Below are 12558 nucleotides of genomic sequence, written 5' to 3'. Positions count from 1 at the left end.
CTCTAGAATGTACTTCTTCGGGGCAGGGGCATAGTCAATGGAAAATATATGTTGGTTGACCACTGACATTTGTACAGCTTGTAATATTAGGTAGTTTGAATGTACCAAGTGTCATCGAGTGGTGTAAAGGACTGTGGTTATAGTTCGGAGGTGAGAGAATCACATCTGAGTGGGGATTTGAGATATCGAGGCATGTTTATGAAGTTTCTTTCCTAGATTAATGCAAGTTCCACTAAAGAACTGTTCTTAAAGGAGGGAAAAGCTTGAGCTTATCATTTTGGACTTAGTTGATCAAAGATGCTTGTGTTCTCATTTTTACTATCTCTGCTAAAGCTTTAAGAGAAGTAAATTATAATTTAAAATGACAGTATCAATATAGAGGTTTCCCTTACTAGGATCACTTGAAATACGCTTTAAATTGCTATCACCTAGATGATGTTTCATCCTTGGAATTAGGGCACTTTAGCATCAATGGAATTTCAAAATAACAGCAACAAGAGCAATGCTATATTGGCTAGATTTGTTTTAGTGTTTCCCAATTTTTTATAGTAATCTTCACTCTAATGGCATCCTATTCACTTGGAAATCAGATTTGATACCTGAAAGTTGAGGTTCTTACTTTTTTCCCTCCTTGTGGAACCTCCGAGTCCTCCAGGAAGAAGGTTGGTTTATTTCTACCCAGTCTTTACCTCTGCTTTTTTCTGCTATTGCCCAGGAGTTAAAGGTTCTGTGCTCCTTTAGGCTTTCTCCAGACCTAATAGCTGAAGATTAGTCAACTGTATCTCTTATAATAAATGCCTCATCATTCTTCCGTTGTCTTGCCAGGGTTTTGCTTAAAGTGGGGAGCCCAGAAGTGATACTGTAACCCCTATGCTTGAAAATAGTGCAACTGTCACTGTCCTCTTTTGAATAACGTACTTCTACCAAAGTGGCATATGATTGCACTTTTTTTAAAGGCAGGTATTTCTAGTTCATTGTGCTCTGGTCAGTTAACGTTCCCCTTTTTTGTTTGCTTGTTTATTTGCTTACACTCTTGTCAATGCACTTCTCTTTTTATTATTATGTTGTTTAGTTGAAGTATAAAAATACTTAAATAAGGATCTTTAGATTCATTTAGAAAATTTTTCATCTTGATTTTGTTTCAACATTCCTAGGATAGCAAGATATTTTTTGAACAATTATTTAAAAAATACTTCTGTCCTAACTATCATCTGCAAACTTTGAAGGGCACAGTCTGCATTTGAGTCACAAACAAAATATGGAACATTAGGGCGTGAGAGAGAACTCTGTCATAGGTGACTAGAGATCACTCCCCAAGTTACAGAGTGACAGAGCGTCACACTTCAGCTCTGCATATTCAGTAACTGCCATCTCCAGCCCACGTTTCCCCCTCTCTCTAGCAAAGAGACTATGGGAGACTTTGTTAGATGCATTACAGAAATGGAGGGACACCATGCCTTCCTCTGTATCACCAGTCCAGAAAGCCTAGGACAAAATTCATGCTGATGAACGTTCCTAGACCACTCTGCCCACTGCCTGGCATAGCCATAGCTCTGTGTGAGGTATCCAGTGCAGCATAAAGAAGTACACGAATACCCCAAAGCTTGCTCTCTGTTTTGATTCTGGTTTTAATTGGCTACTAGTGCCTTGTTAGCACACTAATTTCAATGGCCTACATAGATAGTCATTAAATAATCAATACCAGACTAAAAAACTTATATAGGTTTTAGAATGGCATCAAAGATAGAACCCAGAAAAATAGAAATGAGTGCACATGACTAAAAGGAATCTGGATCACTTCTACAGTACAGGAAGGGATAAATATTGATATTAACATTGCATAAAACTTAGAGACGAAAAATAGATAGTAACCCTGCTTAAGATTTCTCCTGTGAGACGGCACAACAAACTAAACAGAAACCCCCAAATGGATCAGCAGAGACAGTACATGGTGACCCAGCAGACTGTAGAGTGAGATAGGCACACTCTCGTTTCCGTCCCCACCCAGCTTTCTCTTTTCATCATTTTTAAAGCCATTGCCCTCTCCATTTCCTACCTGACTGTGATGAAAGATCTCAGAGCTTCTTCCTTTTTCTGTTTCTGTCCCAAATTAATTTGGAGACTTAAACTCCTTCTCTGGAAGAGTCACAGTAACAAAGACACTCACAGCAACCCACCTAAACACCACACCTGGGTTCTCTCCGGCATCATGAGACAACACTTAGATCATTGCACTTAGTGCTGGGTATGTTACTACTAGACATTTGTTGACCAACTGGAATTATTTCAGAGAATAACATCAGAAATGATTTATGAGGAAGGATTAAAGGAGTTATTTATAGCTTGACCAAACAATGACTAAGAGAGCTGACTGTATGTATAAGCATTCAGGGGATATCAACACCAAAGGCAGGGAAGAATTGTGTAAGGGTGGTTCCAGGAAAGCAGCAGTATGAAAGGCACAGAACAACAGAAATGAAGTTAACGAAGAGAATGGTAACAACCGTAAATGAGTACAGTGATCTACAGATAGCAGGGCACTCTCTAAAAAAAGCCCCAAGGCTTTCTGTCACTTCTATTTTGTAAAAGTAAGATATTGCAAATATCAAAGTTTTCCCATTAAGAACCAGGGAATGCAATAGATCCTGTTTCTACCAGTCATTCTTCCTCTTTTCTTTGCTAGATTAGGTGGAAGAGAGGCAGAAGTTGTGTAATGAAGGAATGATTATTATCAAAAAAGTACTTTTAATCAGAGTGTCCTTGACATTTTCAAACAAGAATGTTCAATTCCCTCCCTCATGCAAAGATACAAACACACAACCACAGTGAAAATCTAATGAAAAGATGAATGTTTATTAACTTGTTCTTTGGAATCAGCAGGTTCTCAGATCAAGATTCTGTTATTTTGGGGGCATATGTCAGCATCTGAAAAGATTCATGGATCTTTTCTTGTAAGATAGAAGTTAACAGTTTATTCTGAGGAATAGAAAAATTTAAAGAAAGAAAATAAAGATTTTAAGAAAGTCTTTAGAAACAAAGGTTCTTATATTTTACAGAATCATTTGGCTTGAACATATTTGTAAAGACTTACGTTTGTCATTTTTATGGAGATTTGTTTTTGTTTGTAATCAATTTCTGTCTGAGTTCCAGAAATGCAAAAGATACAGCACTGAAAGAGGTGGCAGCTGACAAAATTGCTGTCTTTGACCTTCTGATGCAAGTTTAGTAACTAATCTGGAAAATAATGAACTGCAATTAATGAAATCTGTACTCATATTCAAGTGTGTTTCTCAGACAGCACATACAATAATTGAAAGCACTTCCTGCTCTCCAATTAGTTAGATTGAATTAATGTGGCATAATAGCTTTTTTCATATATCTAGAAGATTGTGTTCAGATGAAGCTGTTTATGTACTTCAAACTTCGGTACTCCAAATGGCATCTTCGGTTCATTGGGGGGATTAAAGAGTTAACGCTCACATTCAATTTCCACCATCAGAAACACAGCTGCATTCCGGCCTATCTTTGTTTTACCGTCTGCCCCTCTGCCCCGAAGTGTGCTGCGCTTTGCTTATGGCTGCCTTGTCGACTTCAGGGATGCTTGTCTCCAGTTTCAACACAGCTTCCAGTGTGGAAGATGGACAGGGCCTTGAGTAGAGAAAGCAGCGCCCTGTGCATCTCTGGCCTAGTTGAAAAGATGCTTGGCTAGTTCTTCCAGCTTTCATGTCAGCGATTCCTCCATATAAAACGGGGAGAAACAAACACAGCTACTGGTTCTTCCCTCGTGCACGAAGATGCTGTTTTAGGCTCTTCATACTTGGGCTCCTCTGATGAAACAAGCCATATAAATGCCTCTCCTGGTGTCTTAAGGGTTCATCATCTTAACTAACTAAAATAAGAAAAGGTATCTATACTTTGTTTCCTAGCCTTGAGTTTTCCTTAATTATTCTGGTTATTTTTAAAGGTTATTTCCCTCTGTAGTTTATATTTGGATATGGTATGCTATATTGCTTTTTCTTGAGTTAACAAAGGGAAGTTTGCACAGCCTTCTGGAGTACAGACTTTTAAAAAAAATTCAAAGTAGGACTTCCCTGGTGGTCCAGTGATTCAGACTCCGTGCTCCCAGTGCAGGGAGCACGGGTTTGATCCTTGGTCGAGGAACTAAGATCCCGCATGCCACGCAGCGTGGCCAAAAAAACCCAAGAGTGCTCGCTTCGGCAGCACATATACTAAAATTGGAACGATACAGAGAAGATTAGCATGGCCCCTGCGCAAGGATGACACGCAAATTCGTGAAGCGTTCCATCTTTTTCTTTGTTATAAAGCAGAATTTAACACACCATTGTAAGGCAATTATACTTCAATAAAGATGTTTAAAAAAAAAAAAAAAAAAAAACCCAAGAATTCAAGGCAAGTGATTTCTGTTCAATTGCTTTGGGGATGTATTCTTTTTTTTTTTTTTTTTTTTTTTCAAAACATCTTTATTGAAGTATAATTGCTTCACAATGGTGTGTTAGTTTCTGCTTTATAACAAAGTGAATCAGCTACACATATACACACGTTCCCATATCTTCTCCCTCCTGCATCTCCCTCCCTCCCACCCTCCCCATCCCACCCCCCAGGCGGTCACAAAGCACTGAGCTGATCTCCCTGTGCTATGCGGCTGCTTCCCACTAGCTATCTATTTTACATTTGGTAGTGTATATATGTCCATGACACTCTCTCACCCTGTCACATCTCACCCCTCCCCCTCCCCATATCCTCAAGTCCATTCTTTAGTAGGTCTGTGTCTTTATTCCCATCTTGCCACTAGGTTCTTCATGACCTTTTTTTTTTTTTTTTTTTTCCTTAGATTCCATATATATGTGTTAGCATACTGTATTTGTTTTTCTCTTTCTGGCTTACTTCACTCTGTATGACAGACTCTAACTCCATCCACCTCATTACAAATACCTCCATTTCATTTCTTTTTATGGCTGAGTAATATTCCATTGTATATATGTGCCACATCTTCTTTATCCATTCATCCGATGATGGACACTTAGGTTGCTTCCATGTCCTGGCTATTGTTGGGGATGTATTCTTAGGCATTCTTCTTTTTTTTTTTTTTTTCTTTTAATTTATTTATTTTATTTATTTTTATTTTTGGCTGTGCGCGGGCTTTCTCTAGTTGTGGCGAGCGGGGGCTGCTCTTTGTTGCGGTGCTCGAGCTTCTCACTGCAGTGGCTTCTCTTGTTGCGGAGCACAGGCTCTAGGCGCGCAGGCTTCGGTAGTTGTGGTGCGCGGGCTTCAGCAGTTGTGGCACGTGGGCTGTAGAGCGCAGGCTCAGTAGTTGTGGCGCCCGGGCTTAGTTGCTCCGCGGCATGTGGGATCTTCCTGGACCAGGGCTCGAACCTGTGTCCCCTGCATTGGCAGGCGGATTCTTAACCATTGGGCCACCAGGGAAGCCCTAGGCATTCTTACTACTTTACAAAATGAGACTCTTATCTCTGTTTTCTTTTCCAAAATCATAACATCTTACCGTCTATCTTTGCCCCAGAAATGTATGGATATTGACATACTTAGAGACACTAAGTTGAGAAGTTGTCTTCAGAATCAGGGTTAGTAGTTGATCTGAAAAATAATGAAAAGAAGATAGTTTCTGAGGCAGGATAGGAGTTGATGGACTCAGTCTGCCAGTCGTTTTTCAGAAATGGGCCTTGTATACTTCTGTATGATTCTGGAGACCTGAGGTTGGAACCTTTTTTGGTAAAGAGCCAGATAGTATCATTTTAGGCTTTGAAGGCCAAACAGTGTCTGTCAGAACTAGCTGTAGTTCTGGTCCAAACATTGGGTCTGGTTTTGTTCCAATAAAACTTTATTTATAACCCTGAAATTTGAATTTCATATAATTTTTACATGTCACAAGGTATTCATTTATTTCAACAACTTCAAAATGTAAAAACCATTCTTAGCTTACAGGGCACACCGAGGTGGGGACAGTCTAGATTTAGACCCTGTTTTTAAGTTTTTAGATTGACAGCCATTCTATGTTTCAAGTAAACATCCTTCATCCTTCATGGATGCTTGAGAAACTAAGTGGATGGAGTGAATATTACATCCTCGTTTTAAAAAATGGAAATCTTTTTCACATAAATACTTAAATAAATTTTAATTATGCAGAAGTTTAAAAAGTAAACTAGCTAAACCCTAAAAAATAAGGAAAAGTCTCTTTCCTGGCAACTTCAGAAATATTAGTATTTAAAATTTTCTGTATCTAGGGCCTCAAGTAAGTTGAACTAACACATATATGATAGAGTGAAATAAAAAGTCTGTTTGGATGGGCTTATTCACTTTTATCAACGGATAAAACAATTTACTTGTTGATAGAAGAAGTGGGCCTTTTAGTTGTTTCATGTAATTGAATTAAATAGGAATATCAGATAGTGGACCTTGAGTGCCCATTTCTGAGGAGTAAGAAGGGCCCTGTCTACGTCTGGTGTTGTACACATTGTATCCCTAGCTCCTGGCACAACCTTTAGAATATAGTAGGCACCTGCCCCATGTTTCACTTACATCAGGTGGAACTGTTGATTATTTAAAAATGTGCGTATAGTAAGTCTACCTAGAAATACCTTGGAAGACAACACCCGAAATCCCAATGATTGGGTTACCATGGTACTTTAAAAATGTACTGAGTGCTTGGTGTGCCAGGGATTTTATATGCATCAGCTCAGCACCACTGCTGTCTGATGAAAATAAATATGAGCCACATGTGTCATTTAGAATTCTCTAGTAGCCACATTTAAAGTAAAAAGAAACAGGTCAAATTAATTGTGATAAAGTAATTTAGGATTGACATACATACACTACCATGCATAAAATAGCTAGCTAGTGGGAACCTGCTGTAGAGCACAGGGAGCACAGCTCAGTGCTCTGTGACCACCTAGCTGCGTGGGCTGGGGGAGGGTGGGAGGGAGGTCCAAGAGGGAGGGGATGTATGTATACGTATAGCTGATTCACTTTGTTGTACAGCAGAAACTAACACAACACTGTAAAGCAATTATACTCCAATAAAAAAAAATTAAAAAGAAGCAGGTCAAATTAATTTTAATAAAATAATTTACGTAACCCAGTATATTCATAATATCGTCCTTTCAACCTGTAATCAGTATAAAAAAACTTACTGAGACAGTCCCATCTTTTCTTCTGTACAGTCCTTGAAATCAGGTGTGTATTTTACATTTCTAGCACATCTCGATTTAGATACTAAATTTTCCTTGGAAATCTTGATCTGCATTTAGGGTTCATGACGTTGAAAAAATAGATCCACATGCCCAAGCCATTCCAAACTTACTTAAAGGTGCTTTAATTTTTAAATTTACATATTATTAGTTAAAATTAAGTAAAATAAATCCACTTCCTCAGTCACACCAGCCGCATTTCAAGTGCTCAGAAGCCGTGTGGCTGGTGGCTGCCATGTTGGACACGCGGAGTTGAAGGGTGATATTAGACACTGAGCTGGACAGAGAGGAAGATGAGGCTCAGGTGGGTTAACTAAGGTCAGAGCCTGGGGAGTAGCAGAACTGAGACATATTCAAGAAACAAAACTTAATGCACAGTTGTGATCTGAAGAGGTTTCACTGGGTTTGATTAAAAATAGCAAGCGATTATATTTGTAGAATGAATGACTCTATAAAGTATTTGAAGGAGGAACTAGTCATGCTGTGGAAATACACTGGGTAGGATCTGTCCATCTTTGTTTCTTTTGTCCATTTCTTTCTAAAAAAAATTATCTCTGGGCAATGAGGAATCATTGACAGCTTAAAGCAGGAGAGTGACGTGGTCAAATTTGTGTCTCAGAAAGCCCCTCTGACTGCAGTTTGGAAGATGGATTGGAATAGAATAAAACTGGAAGAATCTATTCAAATGTATGTACATACCTCATGAGGGATTGTAATATTGGTCAGAAAAGTGAACCCACCATCCCATGCTTGACACACTGACACTTTAATGTCACTGATTGGAAGGAGCATGTGCCAGGTAGGGTAACAGTGTCTCTGGCGAGGACCAGCTGGTGGCCACCCGCCATCCTCTCTGGGTGGCATTGCTTAGAGGATTCCTGTGGACTGGATCACCACCTTCCAGATGTGATCACCCAGAGGTGATCAGGTCTACACAAAGGACTGAGGGATCAATTAGAATGCCGAGTTACTCATTTAAACTAAGAACCTTAACTGCCAGGTGGATAAAAGTGCTGGCTTCATCGTGGCCAGTGCAGTCTTACCTGGATCCCTCTGGAAAGCCAGAGTGCAGGTCCTAAGGCTGCTCGTGAGCCCAGGCTGCTGCCGGGTTGGGTCCGAGGGCACCCCCTCCGCGGTGGCTGGAGCGCCTGTGCCTGCACCCGCGTGGGGGCACTGCCAGCTCTCCCTGACGCTGCCAGCCTCACCACCCTGCCTCTGGTTAACATGACCTTTAAAAATTTGTTTATATTGATTAGGCTATTGCTGATTCTTGATCTTTAGTAATTGTATGTGTCTGATTTTATCTAATGTTTGTTACTGTACCAGAACATATTCAAAGATGAGGGGAAGTATCTTGCTTATGTGCACTGCCCCAGCTCAGTGGTGTTCCTTATATTTTTCTCACTTTAGCAGCACGAATATCAAAGGTTAGCTGTTGAGTATTTATGGCAAAAATAAATCTTACATCTCTTGTTGTATTTTCCTATGCTTGGATTAAAGTGATTGGTTAGAGTTGTAAAAAAAAAAAAAAAAAAAAGACTTAGAGGATCATATTCACTTAGGAACCATTAGAAAATGACATGTAAGAATTTATCAAAATCAGGGTAAGGGGTGATTATTAGGAAAGGTTCATTTTCAAACAAGAAAAAAATACATCAGAAAGTTTAATTTTTTTTGAACAAAGTGATGATTTTTTGCTTCAGCTGATATCTCTTCTGCCCTCTACCTACCCCTATGCCCAAATTTTGGAATTTGATAGGATTTTTCCAAATCCTATCTAACTGTACAATTCAGCCTTCATGTCACTTAAGTAATTCATTCGTTCACTTATTTACCTGTTTATTCATTCAACAAACATTAAGTTCCTGTTTATGGATGAGATGAATGAGACATAACCCCTACCCTGCAGAGAGCTCGCAGTCGAGAGGGGCTCCCGTCGAGACATATCGACAGATAAATAGGACGATGTTGTAGGTGCTGAATGTACGTGTCGGGGGTGACACAGTGAAGGCGGCATTTTGCCTGCAGTTTGAGGAAGAGTAGATGTTGCTTGAGCTGAGACTTAAAGATGACTAGGTCTTCACCAGGTGGAATGTGATACCCTAGGGGAAGGGACAGCGCGAGGACGGCGTGTTTAGTGAAGAGTGGGTTAGCATGCCGAGCGAGGGAAGTGCAGCCTCGTGAGAGGTGAGGTTCTCTCAAGTCATGCCAAGGACTTAAGACTTTATTCTGGGGCAAGGAGGTCTCCAAATTAGCTTTTATGCCTAGTTATGAAATTATGAGCCAGTCTGCTCTGTTTTCATTCAGGTGGCATGTGAAAGCCAGAGTTTAGTAAATGACGAGGTATGGTATGAGAAGTGTGACCATCACCTTTTCCCCGAAATGCTTCAGAGCAACCCTCTGCCTGTCACCTGCCCATCTACTAGGTTTGAGCCACCCTCGGGACAGCACGATGGCAGGTTCAGCTGGCCTCCAGGCCACAGTCCCTTTCCATCCCTGTCACTGACCCCCCTGGGCAGTCTGCATGCATTTAACCGTTAGGTAAGTGCCTCTGAGCCTTGGTTTCTGTAGTGTGAAATGTAGATAATTATCCTTATATTCGTGAGCCTCGTGGGACTTCTTAATATTTATAGCTGCAAAATACTTTGCAGTCATTTTTATTAATAGTTACCAGATGTGTCGTAAGGATTAATGAACTTATGATCTGCAGTGTTTTGAGCTCTTGAGATCGGAGGCAACCGCCTGCACGGGGGATATGTAAAAGAGCATTAAAGTGCAAGCAGTACCATTTGGAAATGTGAGCTGTTACGTGTGAAGGACAAATGACACACTGAAGATTTCAGTGCACTTTGTAGGTATTTTTGGTACCCTTACTAAGGTTGCTAAATTCACCAAAGGCCATGGCCAAATACAGAAGGCTGGTACCCCCTGCCTCTCACCCCGTCCCCCCATGATCGTGCACACGCACAGGTGCGTGTGCACGCTGTTTCTGCTGAGGCCACCGTCACCCTCGCCGTGTCGTCCCTTCTTCCTGGGCAGCATCTTTCACTCTCCCCCCAGGTGTTTCCAGGTGTTCAGGAGTCTCCTTCATATCTCTAAATTTTCATTTCTCTTTCCTTTTCCTCTTACCATCCAAGTGCAGGCTCTTATATTATTGGCTCTCCGCTGAACCATTGAAGCAGCTGCTTAATTGATCTCTCCAAGTTTTCTCTCTACCCTATTTAGGGATAATCTTCTGTAAGCCTAGTTCTTATGGCCGCTTCATTCAGTACCTTTGATGGTTCTTCATTGCCTGTGAAAATCCACCATAAATTTACATACAAGGCCTCCTCCACATACCCTAACCTCCATTGCCTCTGCCCAGCACTGGTCAGTCTAGATCATTCTCTCTCTCCCAAGACCTCCTGGAAGGTTGAGTAGCTTTTCCTGGGCAGGGAAGTGAGAGGAGGGAACACTGCCAGACACAAAGGGTAGCCTGCCTTTGTCACGCCGCTCTCCGTGTTCGAGATGTCCCTCCGCTGTGGGAAAAGCCATTCCGTCTTCAAGCCCTGTCTCAAAGTGAAATCACCCTCATGGAGGTGTTCTAGGCCTGGTGGACAGAATCTCCTTTGAAACTGTCATTCTGATAGCTATCATTTTCCTTGACGTTTTTGTTATTTGCATACCGTCCTTCCCCCAAACTGGATTGCTGCCTTGTTGAGAGTGAACCGGTATTCTTCAGGTCTTTGTGTTCCCACAGCGCTATTGCAATGCCTTGTACGCCTGAGACCTGAGTCCTTGTTGAGCTAAGTTTATACATTGAAGCAGAGCCCCAGTTAAGTTCATCATGTAGGGCAGTATTATGGGAAAATTTGAAATATACAGAAGTAGAGTGAATATTACAGTGAATCCCTAGGAACTCAGCACCTAGCTTCCATAGAAACCGGTACGCAGCCAGTCTTGTATGTCTGTGCCCTACCCTCTTGAGCATGTCCCTTGCTGGAGAAGTATCTACCTGTGGTCATCTCTTGTCCAGAGTTGGTATTTGACAACCACTGCTACCTAGCACCCCTCGGAGGGGACACCCCGAAGTTACCAGTGTGTGAAGCGAAGTGGGTGTGGTCAAAGTACGTGAAGTTGCACTCAGGACCCACTCAGACCTGATGTGATCTTATTGTTGACACGGTTTTCAGCCATTTCAGGTGTGTCTAATCATCCAGTGCCCTGGTTCTCACGTCATCTGAATGCTGGGGGTTGGGCAGGCATCTCTGTGGAGCAGATCTGTTGCCTGATCAAGAGGTGGTTGTTGAGAGTGAGTGATGGTCAGGGGTAGACTCGAAGTCTTCAGCTTAGTTGCCTGGAGCCACAGAGTCTCGGCCAGGGGCCCTGCCCCACCAGGAAGCCCCGTGGGTCCACTGGATTCCAGCATCGCGTCCCAGTCAAGCTGGCCCTTTAATTCATTTCAGCAGATACTTTTCCAAACATTTACTGGATTTTTAAAAATCACTCTGAATCATAAAGAAAAGTGTCAATTATTTTTCCATGCTCCTCCGTTCAGGAGGACAAGAATCTTAGAAAATCTTTCATCCTGGGTGGCTATAGTTCCATTCTTGGTGGGATTTTTACGTTTTTATGCCTTAAGGGAGAATGTTTCACACCAATCTTGTCGGTTTTGAATAAGATCTAACTGAAGAATGTAAGTATTTTGGAGTTCCAGCTTAACAAACTTTTTTCTGCCCTTACTGAGAATTATGCTCTGAACGAACACCTTTCCATTCGTGGGGGACTTCAGACACTATGGGGAAAATAAAAATAAAGGTAGTAGGCCATGCACTGAAGGACTGTAAGACAGGGTGAAGGGTACGTGCTTGAAATGGAGAACCCCTGAAAGGGAGCGGGGAGCAGGGGGCAGGTGCTGTAGGGTGGGAGGGAGTGAGGTGAGCCTGGCGGGGGCGGGGGTCCATGGCTTTGCTGCCAGCGGGCGTCCTCCCTCGTTCTGTTCTGTTGCCTGCTCACACTGGCTCTCTTAAACACACCTCTGACCCTCACTCTCCCTGGCCTTCAACCCCGAGGAACTCCCCAGTGTTTGCAGGGTAGAGTGCGTCTTCTTTTCCTTTATCCCTGGGTCCTCCCATCTGTTTAGCTGGATCTCCTACCATCTCCTATTTAATTGCCTCTCCTCTGTGCCTTTGCTCCAATCCTGTTGCTGGTCCCTCACCTCTACAAAATTAATCCCTTCTAGCAGTTTTCTCCCAAAGGCAGTCCCAGGGCATAATTGGTTGTAGCGGTACCTTTGCTGAAACGCGATTGTTTGGTGTGTGAACACAGCAGGTCGACACCCCCCCTCGGTGGGCCA

At 41.9% G+C, this 12558-nt stretch overlaps 1 protein-coding gene and 1 non-coding gene across 2 annotated transcripts in view; both read left to right on the top strand.

The window, feature by feature from the left end:
* Positions 1-12558, top strand: part of KIF13B (kinesin family member 13B) — a 182381-nt gene that overhangs the window by 158360 nt on the left and 11463 nt on the right. The gene's annotated exons all lie outside the window — the stretch shown is intronic.
* Positions 4206-4312, top strand: LOC137771079 (U6 spliceosomal RNA). The gene has a single exon (XR_011075295.1). It is a non-coding gene; the product is annotated as a U6 spliceosomal RNA (small nuclear RNA).

This window comes from Eschrichtius robustus, chromosome 10 (assembly GCF_028021215.1).
Source record: "Eschrichtius robustus isolate mEscRob2 chromosome 10, mEscRob2.pri, whole genome shotgun sequence".
In the NCBI taxonomy this organism is placed as follows: Eukaryota; Metazoa; Chordata; class Mammalia; order Artiodactyla; family Eschrichtiidae; genus Eschrichtius; species Eschrichtius robustus.
Note: the sequence above shows the minus strand (reverse complement) of the source record. Positions and strands in the feature narration are given on the sequence as shown.